Consider the following 13,171-nt stretch of genomic DNA (forward strand, 5'->3'; position numbering starts at 1 on the left):
GGTTTGGTTTTAGATCACTTTCCTTAGCCTGTGTTTACCTTAGTGTAAGTTATTTTAGTGGTATAAAATGAATTTCCAATAGATTTTTTCAAGAACAAGTGGTATTTGAGTCCTTCTATTTTTATCACTATCATTTTTTCTAACTTCATGAAGCACAGACTTTAAAAATATTAGCAGTTTGTATCCAGGCACACCTGCACAGTACCCACAGTCGTGATGTGGGTAATAATCCCAGATTAGTCTAACTCCTCCACATCCACTGATGGGCTTTTTATAGATCCTTCACTGCAACCATGATTGCTTTTGCATGATGCACATGATTGATTTTGCCACTCAAAACAGAGGCAGTCTCATGGTTACCTTGTTTTCATTTTGTGAGCTAGTATTTATCAGCAGAAAAAGAATCACAGAAAATTCTCAAAAGAGACAAGATCCTGTGAGCCAGAAGTCAGTCGGTGGCTTTTGAAAGTTTGGGGAAGGGCTACTTATATTATCAGACAATTTCAGGATTCTTTAAAAATAATGAGCAAAATTTCTGGTGTGTTTGGAAGTGGGAATGCTTCACACTCACTCAGTAGTGTCTTCTGTCACATTTCAGTCCTGTACTAATACTCATTTTCTCTGGAACAGATTGTCTGTAATTAGTTGAAATAAATACCTGCTATGGAGTCTAGGAAACCCTCCAGAAGGACTTGGCTAGAATGAAGGATTCCCAAATCCCAAATTGAGGCCTAAAATAGCCCTCCCTAATCCTGGGGATATTTATATTTGATAGCTTTAACTCTGTTTGACTTGGAAGTTTTTAAGGCAACTAGAACTCTGCTTCTGGTACCCAGGAATGCTTGTAATTGTGCAATGCAGTGTGTCTTCTGCCCAGAATATTGTTAGGATCCAGAAATTAAGTTTGACTCCACCTTACCCTGGTTCTGCCAACCTGAATGTGTTTCTTTCAGGAAGTCTTGCCTGTGGAATGTCCCCACAAAACCAGCTGTGATCACAGGATGTAGCAAATGGGAGGAAGTGGTAAAAGCTGTGCCAAAGCTTAGAGGCCTAAGTATCTCTGTAGGTGACAGCCACATACCATCTCTACAGGGAACCATCCACTCCCCTGGTGTTACAAGGACAAAGCCTTTTTCCTCCAGGCCTGCTTACAAGTGGCAGATGTAGATCAAAGTGGTTGAGGTGGTTGAGATATATTGGGCTAATAACAAGAATTTCCTTATGGTTGGTTATGCTTTCCTTTCAATTACAGCCTAATTCACTCATAATTTATGCTGAAGACAGTCTACCTGTCACAGTTGCCTGACTTCTTCCAACAATCAATATGGTTGTAAACTTTTAAAGGGCAATTAGAGACAAAAGAATTCTATATGATGCCTGGTGAAATTAAATGGAGCAGGAGAAAAGAAGAGCTGCTTGTCAAAAGTTTTTCAATAATACCATGGGATTGTGGAGTAGCTCTCCTTGAAAAGCTGTAGTAGTCCAGTGATCTGAATAAAATACAGCTGTAGTGAGCAGGGGCTGCATGAGCACATCCTGCAGCATTAATTAATCATGACAATGAGATGAGTGTGAATTATTAGGATTAAAAAACCCGAATGCTCTCCTACATACCCCAAGATGCACCACAAGTGGAAAGTGGAATCACTTGTGATTTATGCCTCCCCACAAAACATTAATCTAAAACTTATGGATAATGAGTATGAACTACCCATTAATCTCTCTTACAGCAGACAGCTACCAAAAAGGTTTAATATTTACGTAAAAATAAATTTTTTAGGGGAGAAAGAAGTATTTCTATAACTTAGGTTGGTGGTCTTCCTTTTGCAACTTACTTTTTTGTTTGATTGCTGATCCTGGTTTTGTATCAAACTAGCATAGTTAGCTGAGAAGTAAGTGCTGCAGCTTTCTTTAAGGTCACAGGTTCCAGACTGAGAAGAACACATGCTGCTATGCACAGCACAGGTTTCTAAGGCAATCCTATTTTATTACAGTTATCTAATTTTTCATCAACCCAGCCTAGCAGTACTTTGAAGGAGAATGGGGAGAGAGGATAAGAGTTGATAACACTTGTTTTTTCCAGATAAAGACTTTGTGGTCCAACTGTCCAGGCTAGATCTATCTAAAAGGTGCTATCAACACAAAACATGTTGCAGGACTAACCAGAAAATGTAATTTTCATCCACAGCAGTTTATGGTATAGTAACTTCATTGGTCTTTCCAGATCAGAATGTTTTCATCTTGCCTTCCTCAAAGACCATGCTTGAAAAAGCAACTTATTTTTCTAAAATAAAAAATCACTTAAAAGCAGATGACAGGTAATTTTCAGTGCAAACGAGACCTCTTCTTCCTTGTGAGGTAAAGGCTGACTTTCAGTGCCAAGTCTCTCCAGATTTTGAGGTGGAACCTTGAGGAATCCAGAAACCAGCACCCAAAACACAGCAAATGCTGCAGGCTTACTGGTCCCTCTAAATCTATGGCAGTTGCCACTGTTCATTGCCTAGAAAAGATAGGTGGGCCTATGATATACTCTGAGATCCCATGGGAAAATTTTGTAGAATAGTATAGAACATTTTGCACTATAGTATAATTGAAATTCTACACACTCCTTCCAAATGTTCCTTTCCTATTCAAATGCTAATCTCCACTTGCAGCACTATATTGTCATTCACTAGGGAAAAAAAAAAAAAAAAAAGAAAATTATTAAATACTTTTAAATGGCTTTGAAAAATCCTATACACCATATTCTGGATGATCTTCATTTTAACACATTATCTGTTAGTTATAAGGACTGTGGCAATTCATAAAGCCCAGACCACACTTTCCAGAGTCATCTAGTAGTCATTGCCACCCCAGGTTTTACGTGACTATTTGAGGCACGTCAAAGACAGACTTTCAGAAAATGGCAACCTTTCCTTTAAGAAGTCAGATCTGTTTAATACGGACTGTTTTAGTTACACCAGAACATTTTCAGTGAGATTCCTGTAACATTTCTACAATAAGCAGTGCAGTGACAAGATGTACTTAGCCATTTCATATTGCATCATTTAAACAAGCAAGGCATCATTTAGTCCAGCAAGGTTTACTATCTGGCTGGAGTAGACCCATGCTGATAAAGCACAGAATTATTATTTTTCCTTATACTTTATAGCATTGCAGACCTGGGAGACCAAACATCCAAGAAAGACATGAAGAATGAGGTGGTTCCTTGCTAATTCTGCAGGGACCCCTGTGTAGATACAGTAGACCAGCTATCTGTAGATTCAGCCTGTGTCTGCTGTCACTGATGGTACTCTAGAGCTAGTAGAATGAGATTTATTAAACTACCTAATTCCCACTGGGTTAAGCCCAGTGTGTGAAGAACCTTTGGGTTGCCTTAGCACTACAGTACAGCATGACACATATTCTGGGAGGATTATTCGCTTAAGGGCAGCACATGATTTGAACTCACTCCTTGTGCAGGTGTCGTGCTTCAACACTACCTGTCAGTCTACCCTGAAGATAAAGTGTTGACTGCTGGGAGAACCACACACCACAGTGTTTCTGCAGAACCCCACGACTGTCCTGAAGAACCGGAGGTAGGCCATGGAATTGTTTTTACAGACATCCTTGGGCACCTCTATGCTTCCTAGTTTTCTGCTGTTCTGCTACTTCAGTACTATACTACCAGTCTGTGATCCCTTGTGCTCTTTCAATACCCCTATTAGCTCTTCCTCTATGCCATTGTAGCTTATGCACTAGTCCAGAATCACAGAGCTGGCAATAGTAGCTCTGAATTTAATTTCACTTCTTTAGCCCCAAGATAGAATATTAACTATGTTTTTTCCATTGTCAGGGATATACACTATCAAAGTCCTTAGAATTGCGTATTTATTTACCTTAGTATATAAGGTTGACTGTTTGCTAACATTAGGAAGTACATGGGAGTCTATTCATTAGTGAGATTTTTTTTTTCATATGTATCCTGGCTTTTTAAATGGGCTAAAATCAACTAAATTCTTGACTGTCAATCACCCATTGTCTTGGTTCATTACACAACCCATTTCTTAAGGCTCACCACAGCAGGAATTGTTTTCAGTTTTGTTCTGCTAATGGAACCCAATTTGGAAAAACTCAATGGAAGTCATTTAAGAAGCCTTAGCTTCAAGTGAAAAATATGAAACAATTTATTTCCCGGTGGGGAAAAATGTGGGTTGGAGAAAGAAAACAGTAGTGAAAGAAAGAAATGCAGATAGATACAGAATCACAACTCAGTCCAGAGTCTGGGAGCCCAAAACACTGCAGGAGTAATCCATGTAATGAACTAACAGTCTGAGAAACCCACAGGGAGTTTCCAAAACAGTTTTCCTTTGGAGAAGATAAAAATAATTTACATAAGAATTATAGTCAAGGGCTTATAACCAACACAAAGATAGCACATTAGGTTCTTAGCCAACTGTTTCTCCACTGTGCCTGAACAAAAGTTGGTAAAGCTCTGCTCCTGCTCTCAGATAATGGACTTTGTTCTGCAGCTCATACAGCAAAGATATCTTTATTTGAAGTCCTAGTGTCACATCCCTAAAAAGTGTTGCTGTCTAGATTTCTTGACACACATGCATATATCCAGGTGACAATAATGCTACAGCGTTGGGGTTTTTTCTGAGTTGAGCATGAAAAATACTTCATTACACTTTTAGAAATGTTTAATTTATCCTTTTCTCTCTTAATAAATTTGCCACAAACAATTCTGTAGGGTTTTTTCATATTCATTTAAAAAAACAATATATTCCTTAGCATATTGCTTACAGCAGAAGCAGGACATTCACTATTTGTGGTTCATTTTCTATAGTTCTGTAACTGGCTTTTGGTTTTATATTCATGTATACTCACTATTGTAGTATCAAAACGCCTTGCACTAACAATTTTTTTCTTTCAAGGATAAATTCTCAGTAAAAAAATCAGGAAAACATCACAGCTCTAAGGATTAGATGCGCCATCCCTAGAGATATTCAAGGCCAGGCTGGATGTGATTCTGAGCAACCTGATCTAGTTGATGATGTCCTTGCTCATTGCAAGAGGGATGGACTAGATGACCTTTTGTCCGGGGTTCAGCCCACCAACTAGATGTCTTCAGGTCACTAGCGACTGCCCTGACTTCCATCCGACCATCCTCCCAACAAAGAATGAGCTTTGATATTGCCTGCAGTGTTATCAGCAGGCACCAATCCAACACTTCACACAGCCTCTCCTGCTCTGAAAGACTGTTACAAGAGATAGAGCCTGACATCATGGACCAGATGAACTCAGTAGCTTATAGTGATTGGTCCATGCACTAAGGAATGATATCTCTCTCTCTTTGTGTGTGTGTGGATGTGTATATAGATATATATGAGACAAGAGTGATGGTATATTGAAAAATGTGAGATCTGAGCATGACATGAATGGTATGGAATAAGGAGTGGATACTGTCCTGGATTCAGCAGTAGCAGTCATTTTTCTCCTTCTCAGTACCTGGTGCAGTGCTGTGGTTTTGACTTTCAGCCTGGGAACAGCGCTGATAACACCAATGTTTTTAATTGCTGCTCAGTAATGTTTACTCTGACCAAGGACTTTCTGAGTCTCATGTTCTGACAAGGAGGAGGGGAAGCTGGGAGGAAGCAGAGACAGGACACCTGACCCAAACTAGCCAAAGAGGTATTCCATACCACAGCATGTCATGCCCACTCCACTATATAAGCTGGGGGCAGTTACCTGGAAGGACTAGATCAGTGCTCGGGTCAGGCTAAGTCAGCGGGTGGTGAGCAGTTATTATTATTATTACTGGTGGCAGCAGCAGTGGTTTGTGTTATACCTTAGTTACTGGACTGTTCTTATCTCAACCCGTGGGAGTTACATTCTTTCGATTCTCCTCCCCATCCTTCCAGGAGATGGGGGAGGAAGTGGGGGGAGTGAGCAAGTGGCTGTGTGGTTCTGGGTTGCCGTCTGGGCTTAAACCACAACACCTTTGAAGATCCCTTCCAACTCAAACTGTTCTATGATTCTGTGATTATAAAACTGTGGTTAAATAGTTGCATTATTACCAATGAAATGATAATATTTAATTCACAAATTTTATGAATTTTGTGAATTACTATGCTTTTTTTAAAAAAATGATGGAAGCACTGAAAATAGCATGTAATGTAACCAAAACTTTAAATCTAAACAGGCAGGTCAGCCAAAGCTGTTGTTGAAAGCAAAGTGAACACTGAAATACTTAAATCCTTCTCTTAAGGTAGTGGTTTGAAACCATGAGGAAAAGAGTTCACAAAAAAAAATAAAACCTCCAAAGAATCTGACCTCGCACTCCTTTAGTGAGGGCCTTCTTGCAGCTCTTCATACTAGGCAAGGGCCTTCAGCATGTCTTTGGACCATGACACCACCACCAAACCCCCAACTGTGATGTTTCTACATTCAGCAAAATCCAGATGGATTCAGAATTCAAGAATATGAGATAATTAACCTTGAAATCTGTTTCTGTCCTCTTACTTTGAAGTCCTGTATTCCCACCTGTCAGAAACTACAGGTAGAAATACTTTTTAAACCACGAGCAAATACTTTCTGTGCTGAATGCAGCCAAGGTCATTCACTTGAGTACCTGCTGTAGCTGTGGAAGTTGCCTAAGGGTTTGAACTGAAGGAGAAAGAGTTTGCAAAACTCAGTTATACTGGTATTAATAGAATACAGCCAGATGGTGCAGTCATCAATAATCTAAAAATATCCCTGGTGCATAGTCAAAAGCAAAGTAGCATGAAAATTAAAGTAAAAAAATTGCACTCACCAATAATGTCCTAAAAACCCTTTAATGACAACTCACCCTATGTTTGCTGAAAGGTCAATGCATAAAGACAGTGAAAGCCTTTTGCAAGGGGTTTTATTTAGAAATGCAGCATTTTGATATGAGAAGTCATTGAAAGAGAATTTTGCCAATACCTGACTGATTTTAATGCCGTGCTCTTCTGCAACAGAGTTAAATTTAATACTTTGTACATGGGCTTTAAAGGGCTCTCAAATTTTATTAGAAAAACGCAGTAGTCCTCCTGTATGCCTGCTCCACTAATGAGTCAAAATTCCTCTGACAAGCATGATTCATCATTTTTGTGTGGATTTCGATCTTGTTTATGTGCCCTTGTGCAGAACAAGCAAGAATTTACCACTCTGATGCTATTCTATTTGTGCAAGTGTTGACAGCTGTCTAAGGTACAGATGTAATAAAAATAATTTTCATCAAAACCAGAATGTATTTATTTATACTTATATATAAAACTAGGAAACTGCCATAACTCATACATATACAATAGTTCAGCCAATGTATACATATATATACACATACATATATTTGTAAGCCATGATCCATTCTGTCATCTGCATAGAAATAGTTCTAGTCCTCAGCTGTTACATATTTGCGTTACTATGAGCCTTGCTAAGACTGTGGTTGAAGCTGAATGAAAGAAGGTAAAATAAGCACCATAGCAAACATTTATTTCAATGTTTATTTAAATAACAATAAGATTTTCAGTAGTTTTACAAACAGGAAGTCCACGTGTAAGACATAGCAGTTAGTTAATGAAAGCTTTACATTTAACAATATTGACTAGAATGAAAAATTACACATTTTTAAAAAACCCTTACCTAGGCATCGTCTGGAGGTTTGATTTCCTCTGGGCCCAGGGGGAGAAATGCCACCAAAAATAAATCAATTTTCTCTTTGCTAATCTCCAAAGAAAAAAGCTGATACAGTACATTTTTATTTTGTACGCATAAGCTATTTTTTACAAACTCAGTCCTTTCATAGTACATGTCAAAAGGCCAGTAGAATGATTTTTGTTGGTGTAATTTTTCCCCACAGGTATTCCCAGCAATGATTTTAGGAGACTTTGTTCTACACAAAGTCAAACAACTACTACATGCCTTCAGAGATTGACATGCACAGGCTCTGTAAAAGAAAGAGCACACGAGATTTCTCAGGGCATGTCAGCTTTTATGAGATTGAGCATCTCTTCAGTAATAAAAGAAGCAAATGGAACAAGACATGGCAGGAGATTATACTTGTCAAGTGGAAGAAATAGTACAACTGCTTGCCACAGAGCAACTTCAGCCCCATGAGCGTCTGTATGGCTCAAAGAGACAACAACTTAGACTAATAGTGCTTCAAGCGGTGTCGTACAGGAATGACTCCATAAATCTTCAGAGCAGGAGAAGATCTGAGAAGCATTTTCTTTGGGTTTTTTTTTTTTGTCTTGGCTCACTTTGCCCTCCTGCTTTGTACCACCAACCTTCTCACAGATTTCCCTTCTCAAAGGTGGCTCTAACCTAGGTTGCTGAGAGCCACTTGGAATGCAGGAGAGAACAGAGCACATTGCTTTGGCAGTAGTGGCTTTCCTAAAGTATTGGGATAAAAGGTCCTTTTAGGGGTAATAGACACTGCAAAAATGGGAAGTGAGGTGGAGTTTGAGATGTAGAGTTTGGGGTGTGTTAGAGATGACAATACATGTAGTATGTTCACATAGGAGACCGTAAGGGGGCCCCAAATTGTTAAAGAAAAAAAGTGCCCCATTTAAAAATGTTAGAGAGCTGCTGAGAAGAGAAGCATTTGGAGGAAATTAGTAGATGTGCAAAGGCTGCTTTTGTTGAAGAGATCAGGAAATTAGCAATACTAAGACAAGGTGCTGTGCTCAGCCTCATATCCCACCACAGGTGCATATTATGGAAATGCAGAAACATTAGGAGCATGTGTAAAAATCAGACTTCAGCTGACTTTTCAGTGGTGTAACGAACACTTGAATCTATCCCAATTTATCAATTTCTTTCAATGATATTCAACAGCTACTTATGGGAATGATACTTCTTTTACTCAAAAATACTAATTCCTTGAACTATTTCAGAGCAGAAGGAGAACCCCTAAATCCCATCATTGAAGACAGAAGACTAGCACCGACTGAAATGTAGGTAAAACATATATTTTTTATAGAACTTTATTATTTTTTTTCACACAGAATAAGACTTGGGGTTTCAGCACTGTTCTTACAGTAAAATGCTTGAACAGTTATAAAATACCTGAGACTTCTTTTTGGCATCACACAAGAAAACAGTTCAAAGATCCAAGATATCCTTTCCAGGATCCGTTAACTGAATTCCCATAACACCCATCTGGAAAACATGCTAGCTTTCTATGTTTAAAAAAAAAAAAATAGAAGGAACATATTATGCTTTTTTATAAACCCAATGAAAACCTATTTATTTTAAAATGATTCATTGGAAAAGCCCAAACACCAATATGGTTTTGGACCTGGTTTATGCTTCATTTTTATTTAGACAGATGGTGATACCCTTATATCTATGAATAATTTTTATTCATGCCCACTTCAGGAATAATTTCACAAAGTTAACAGTGGTACTTGGGAAGGAAATCACTTTGTAGCATCCCCCTTTAAGGGTAAATTTTTCAAAGGCACAAAACTTAGGATCCTACATAATTTTCAGAAGTGATTTAAGCCTCCCTAGCCTAGTTTTCTCACAGCCAGCAAGATTTAGGATTTGAAGGGATTTATTTAGATGGTTTTCAGCGTTGTTTGGCAGAGGAGTATAACACAACTCCTCAGCTGCTTGCAGCTTGGAATTTCAGCACGAACTTGAGTGTCTGTTTGCAGCTTGTGATCCCTATATGGGAATTGTTAAGCTGGTAAGAAAGGGATTTTCAGCTTTTTAAGGCAAACAGCTGAGCAGGGAGCTGCCTAAATTAGACAGTAGTGCAAGGCTGAAGAATGAGGCTTATGTGTCTAAGCAACTGATGTGATGCCAGTTTAGAGGTGGCTCCCCTCGCTCAGGATCCTTGGCTGTGAGCTGTCTGCTGGACGCGGGCACTGCAGCCAAGTCAACTACTTAAGCAGCCTAGTTGTCAAAACCTCTGCCTGTCTTGCAAGCCATTTCTGCTGAGCTTATTCTATTATTCTCATTATCCCTCAGCCATGTCATAGGCTGGATTTGGGCTTTCCTTCCATCTAGAGGTGGCACGTATTTATTTTTCTGCTGTGTTCCTGGGAGACAGCATGCCTCAGGCATGCTGAGGACACTGCTGGATGAGTAAGCCACTAATGAAAGGGTTGGTTTTGTATTCAAGATAAAACCCTTGTGTCAGGGCTTGCAGGACCTCAGTTTGAGGCAGGGCTCAGAGCAGCTCATTACTGTGGTGTTGAAGTTGTGATTAGGCTGATTGGAGTGCATTTGATAGCAGCAGGTGGAGAGGTATTATTACTGATATGCAATGATGTCTTCACTGTGATGTGGTTCTAAAAGTCCCAGTGAAGCCTTTTCAGATGCATAACTTGGTTTTATGATCTGGCTCAAGGGAAATAAATTGTTTTTGAAATTGGGGTTTATTATCATAAACTATTTTTGCTGGGACCCCTAGAGGTGATCAGTACCACATCAGCATAAGTAACTAAATAGGATCACAGAACAGTTAGGGTTGGAAAGGACCTTCAGATCATCTAGTTCCAAGCCCCCCACCATGTGCAGGGATGCCTCACACTGGACTGTGTCACCCAAGGCTCTGTCCAACCAGGCCTTGAACACTGCAGTATCAAAATATTTCTGTGAATCTGAATGTTATATGCTTTAAAAACCATGGGTGCCTATCAGCATCCTCTAATACCTAAAAGCCCTTACAAACTCAGCACATAACACCCCTGAAACAGTTTTGTTAAAATAGCAGGGAGTTTTTGTGAGCATTTGAACTGCAGTTCACTGGCTGAACATTGAATAAACATAAATATATTCCAAACACTCTAAGAAGAATTTCTTCTCTGAGTTAACCGTTACATTGTTAACTATTGAGACATCTGCACTTTCTATTTTAAGCTTCGTTATAATGGAGCACGGCTTTATTATTTCACAGTTTGCTTTGAAGTTCTGCCACCTATTGGTTTATCACAGCAATGATCAGACCGGCTGGATTTCTCCCTGTGAAACCAAAAAGGAAAACGTGTCTTACAACATCAAACCCCTAAGCAGTAAGAAATCTAGTAAGAGATCAGAAGTAATTTAGCCCCTTTGCAATTTCCAGATAATTTTCTCCTGCTATATTAGCACCCAACATGGACAAGGCAATTGCTAAACTTTGAATTTGGAAAATAAACAAATCCTCTTCAAAGACTGAAACACTGAAGCCCTGGAATCTTATTCACAGGATTTCCAGACTACACTAGAAAAGTGTACATGTTTATTGATGCAAAATAGATTTAAATATGCAGCTATGCATGCACTACATTTACTTGTTCCAAGCCAAGTTGCACATAACTTATTTCATAGCTGCAAACAGATCAATCACTCTGCTTTTATTTGCAAATGCATTCTTCTACACCACCAGCATGCTGCACTGTGAGAATATTTTAGAATTCTCTTTTAGCTTATGTTGTCTTGGTACCGCATTACTTTCAAGGTCCTTACTACTCACTCATGTCAAGAGCACCTGGGGAATGACAGCAGAGCAGAGACAGAATCTAAGAGGTACACGAGCAGTGAAGTACAGAAATCTAAGCTGTAAGGATTAAGAAATAACGGTATGGAACTGGAAGCAAAAATTTGGTGAAAAAGTTTATTTCTAGACCTTCTGGTACTGAGATTTTTGAAATTTTATTAGGAAAGTGAAAATTTTTCAAGACATAGCTGAACCTGCTTGCAGCATCAACTTTTTGGGAGGCTTTGTGCAGGAGACGTTTCACGTTTAGATAGTGACATTTGTTACCTCTGTTACCTGATTTCTGCCTGGTGTCCTCCAAGGCAAAATAAAACAAATAATCAGCAGAGGGGATGATCTTTGCAGCTAATGAGGGCTAGCCACCCAGCCCTCTGCTTTCCCTGCTAGTACCAAAGAAGCTCAGGCAAGGAGGGTTGTGCAGAGGAAGCAATGATCAACTCGTCGCAGCTGCAGCATAGGCTGTCTAAAATAAGGCACCATTGTCAACATAGCTTGCCGTGACAACTCAAGCAACTTGTGTTGTGATTATTCATGAAAAAGGGTCTGGGTGGAGAAGACAAAATATTTTAAGAAAAGGTCTTGAAAAATATATCACCAACAAGAATCTTCCAATACGTTAGCAGTTTTTTAAATATTGGGGATATGAGACTGCTTAATTCACAAGCCTTGCTGTCTTCTGTTCATTATTTTGTGTACCCAAAAGAATTCACTAAAGTGCACTCCACACGATGACAGTGTGACAAGGGCCAATTTGTGAATAACTTGTCAACAGCTTGAATGAAACTCTAGAAATCCATAACAGGTGCTCGATAGCTATAATCGAGTGACAGATGGATTAGATACATGAAACCACAACAAACTGACTGAATGGGAGAGGGAGAGAGAATGAGGGTGAAAGTGGGGGAGGTTCATTAACTATAGAAGAGAGCAAAAATACATGAATTATTAAAGAAGCGGCATGAGCCAATTTGTGTGGATGCTTCCTGCTCATCTTCAGCAGGCCCGGGAAGAGGAGCTACAATGCCAGCTACTACACACAGCACCAATGGTCTAATATCTTGACTCTAGGCAGGGATGTACCAGAGCTTGGCACTGGCCTTGATTGCAGAAATCACTGTTATATTTTAATACACACATAAGAGCTGATTCAGCAATGTACTTCAGCGCACGCCTTGCTGTAAGCGTGTCAATAGCGCCATTAAGGTCAGCAGAACAACGGCGTTCAACTCACACTAACATGTTTAAGCATCTTGCCAGATTTTTGTTCTCTGTTGTGGGATTTAAAATGCATGGGGATGAATCCCTGCTAGTGAAAATTCTTACAAGCCCCTTGGAGCCCTGTGAACTGCTGCTGTTAGAGTCTCAAGTGCCGCTCAGGACATGTCCATGTGCATGGGCAATGGTGGACCAATGTTTCCCTGAAGGCTTTAAGCAAGGGGGGTGCCCTCCAGGCCAAACCAGGGCACTGGAGATCTATTCCCTTGCCAGCAAACCCATCCTGCTTTTCCCAGGGGCAAGAGGCTGCTTGCACTCACCCCATGCTTTTACCCATGTGGGGCAGGAACACCATGAATGCCAGCTGTCTTGTGCTTTAAACAGCCAGAGTCATCAATAGATGCCCACTGCCCAAACACATTTGTGCCAGGTTTGTCAGGAAATTATATTTAGGCTCAGCAA

Source organism: Neopsephotus bourkii, unplaced genomic scaffold, assembly GCF_033783945.1.
Source record: "Neopsephotus bourkii isolate Nb327-2 ecotype Australia unplaced genomic scaffold, CSIRO-AGI_Nbou_v1 NB_1820, whole genome shotgun sequence".
NCBI classification, from domain to species: Eukaryota; Metazoa; Chordata; class Aves; order Psittaciformes; family Psittacidae; genus Neopsephotus; species Neopsephotus bourkii.